This window comes from Passer montanus, unplaced genomic scaffold, assembly GCF_014805655.1.
Source record: "Passer montanus isolate IOZ18808 unplaced genomic scaffold, ASM1480565v1 scaffold15, whole genome shotgun sequence".
Classification (NCBI taxonomy): Eukaryota; Metazoa; Chordata; class Aves; order Passeriformes; family Passeridae; genus Passer; species Passer montanus.
The window spans coordinates 111,404-114,845 of record NW_024362051.1 but is presented as its reverse complement, the minus strand read 5'-3'; the positions used below and the strand labels follow the sequence as shown (position 1 = coordinate 114,845).

General features: G+C 51.8%; 1 long non-coding RNA gene across 1 annotated transcript; it reads right to left on the bottom strand.

Moving 5' to 3' along the window:
- Window positions 1–23: 23 nt before the first annotated feature.
- On the bottom strand, window positions 24–3,130 carry LOC120498440. The gene is made up of 2 exons (XR_005626682.1): window positions 2,257–3,130; window positions 24–2,122 (listed from the first exon to the last, which is right to left on the bottom strand). It is a non-coding gene; the product is annotated as an uncharacterized LOC120498440 (long non-coding RNA).
- Between the last annotated feature and the right edge of the window lie 312 nt (window positions 3,131–3,442).

Sequence of the window (3,442 nt, the reverse complement as noted above, 5' to 3'; positions counted from 1 at the left end):
CTTGTATGTGTCTTTTTTTTTTCTTTTTTTTTTTTTTTTGGAACAAAGTCTTCACTTGAATCTAGTGAAAAAATGTAGTTTGAAACTTTTCTTTGTATACAAGTGTATTTGCCAGCATCGTTGGTGTGACAGTAGGTGAGTCTGCAAGTTTATCTCCTCTTAGTAGAATTGTAACCCAAGCCATCGGGCAGGAGAGGCTGGAGCCGCTGGCTCTCCGGCCACAGGGTCTGTCCCAGCCATTCCCAAATGCATCTTGACACTCTTGCACAAACGAGGAATAAATGTCCACTGCTTTTGGTCTAAATCTGCTCCTCTTGTGTCATCTCTCGATGGTGCTGGGCAGGTGTGAGCTCCTGCAGGCAGCTGTGTCCCTCTGCAGGGCCAGAGCACCCTGCTGCCCTGGGGACAGTCAGCTCCAGGGCACAGCAGAGCTGCTCTGGACAAGGAAGGAGCACGTGGCCACGTGTCCTGGCTGAGGGACACTGCAGGGCCACAGGGGAAGGGGACAGATTGCTGTGCAGGGCTGCAAAGCTCGGGTTGGGTCACCTGGAACTCGTGTTAGCCACAGGGTGTTGGTGTCTGGGGAGCAGCCTGTGGTCCTGGGTGACACCTGTGGCATCAAAACTGCAGTGTGAGCTGGTGCTGCTGGTGTGGCTGGGGTTTGTGGCAGCCTGCACCCATGGCCTTGCCCTTCCTGACCTGTTGTGCTCCTGCTGCCCTCTCCAGTACACCTTGGCCGTGGCAGAGTTGCCCTCCCATGGTTTCCTTTGGGGTCACTGAGAAGTGCAGGGAAGGGGCTGCACTGATGGTGAACAGTTTGGGGGGATTCTCTTTAACTGCTTTGCAACTGAGCCACCCAGGAATGATTTTTGTGGCAGATCTGGCTGCCTTTGGAAATTGGCAGTGACTGGAAGAGATCAGAGACCGTATGGGAGAGGAGGCAGCAGTGACAGCTGAGGGAAAGGAGGAGGATGGTTTCTCTTTCTGGTGGGCCAGGAGCCATAACCATGAGGTGACAGGACATTAACAAGCCACACATGCCCTGAAACAGTCCTGAACCTGTAACAGCTTCAGCTTGGAGGATGCACTAACACATCTGCTCATGTTGGGATGAGCTCATTTGCAGTGAGGTGTTTAAACAGTTCTGACCTTTTTGCTGATGGCATGCCCACAGTTGTGGTGTACTAAAAGCAGGTCTGGTGATGGTTGAGATGGGAGGATGTGCTCTGTGTACCTCCTGTGGGTTGACCATTTGTTGATGAGGATTTTTCTGTGAACTAGATGGAGGAGCCTTTAGCATTTAACTGAAAACCTGACCCAGCTTAGCTATTTTTGGAACTAGGATCTTGCTCCTTTGAAGCTGTGCATTGAGTACGTTGTAATGTCAAACAGCACGTGAGGCCAGGGGCTCTGGTCACTACCTTTCTAGGAATCCTGAACTTGTCATGTCATCAACCTTTTCCACCCCTGTCCAGTTTTTTAACTTGATTTAGTAATTTAAGTTGCCTGATTCCCTTTGCTTGGCTTTCTTTGTGCTGGCCCTTCTGTGGATGTAGATTGTTCATGCAATTCCCTTTTTCCCTGTCATGTGCTAAGTGTGTTTTATTTAAAGATAGAACCCCCAGCTCTGGCAGCAAAGCTGGAACACTGTGCCTGGATGCATTCCTTGTGCTCATCAGTGCCTGTCCCCTGCTCAGAGTGACCCAGAGGAGGAATGTGATCCCTGGATTTTGGAACCTCTCTTGTCACTGTGCAGTGGCTGGCTTACACATCCCCATGGCTCAAAGCCCAGCCTCCATGGACCTGCAGAGTGGGATGGAGCTGATCCTGGCAAGTGCTGCAGACCTGATTACTGTGCTTCAAACACCCAGCTCGTCCTGTGGCAGGATGTGCTGCTGCATTTCTGTCATAGGAAGGCAGGAGGGATTTTTTAATTAGTTATTACCATGTTATCCCAATGCTTCCAACTAAGCTGCATCCCAAAGTGTCCTCAGACTCTTCTGTTCAGTCTGCATCCATCAAATGATGTGGGAAAACCAGCAGGGCTAAGCTGGATATGATCTTGTGTCCTTAGTGGGTGCAGCAGACTGTTCCCTGTCCATGCCTCTGGAGAAGACAGAACCTCAGAAAACTTCTCATCCTGCTGCTTGGCAGCAATGATGTGGGAAAACCAGCAGGGCTAAGCTGGATATGATCTTGTGTCCTTAGTGGGTGCAGCAGACTGTTCCCTGTCCATGCCTCTAGAGAAGACAGAACCTCAGAAAAGTCTTCTCATCCTGCTGCTTGGCAGCTGTGCCTGGCTCTGGTTTTTACTGCCTTGGTCATCTCCAGCAGCAAAACCTCTCTGGAGCTGCTCCTGTTGCCAGTTCTGATGCACAGGAGGAGATGGGGTCCCGAGGGAGGCTGTGCCCAGTGCCAGGGGCATTTCTTTGTGCCTGAGCAGCTCCTTCTGGGAGCAGCAAGGCAGCAGCCCCGGGGCCGTGGGAGGTGGCGGAACTGCTCGCAGCAGTGAATGGAGTGAATGTGTCACCTTGCTCTGAAGAGCCCGGACTGCAAACCACCTCTGAATGTGCTCAGCACTCCCATTCCAGGGGGAGGAGCCCGTGGCTAAGGCTCCAGGCGTGCCAGTGCGTCCAGGCAGAGCTTGGAAGTCACCTCCTGGGAGAGTGAAAGCCTGCAGGTGTATCTGAGTGGCAGGAAGGCTGTCCCCATTAAATACAGAACCTCAGAAAAGTCTTCTCATCCTTGCAGCATCAGGGAAGTCTCCCTCCCTCTCCTACAGCTGCAGTGGAGTTTCATCCCCACAGTTCCTGCTTCCTTCCATTCCATGGCTTGGAGCAAAAGCTGCAGATCTCGGTTGTTGGGGTTTGGCAAATGTGGTTTCTTACAGGGAATGCACAGGGACAAGAGCATTGAGGGTGTCTGGAAGGTTAACAGCAGGACAGATCCTGCTGTGCAGCTCTCGGGAGGCATGGAGAGCAAGCCCTGTGTGAGTGACTGCACTTGGAGCTCTGGGAGGGATCCCTGCAGCCTGTCCTCGCTGCCCCTCCCTCACCTGGAAGTGTGTGTGACTAGGTCCATGCTAACGCTATCTGTACTCTTGTATTGTGTTGCAATTTGATCACCATTAAATAATTCCCTTCAACTCTCTGGCTTGATTGCTTTTTTGGTTTTTTTTTCCCTTTACCTGTGCCTTTTGCCCATCTATTTTGGCTCACGTTGCTTGCTTTCCTCTTGTGGCTGCTCTGTCCCTTCTCCCTGAGGCTCCAGTCTTGCCCTGTCCCTCTCTCAACGATGTCCAGTCACCTTCATGTTGTTTTTTAAGCTTCCAGCAAAGCCTGGCTTGCTCTGGCCACAGGCAGGGCTTTCTGGGTGAGCTGCAGTGGCCTTGGGGCTTGTTTGTCTGTCTTCATGCAGAAATCCCTGTGCTCTCACCAAGCCC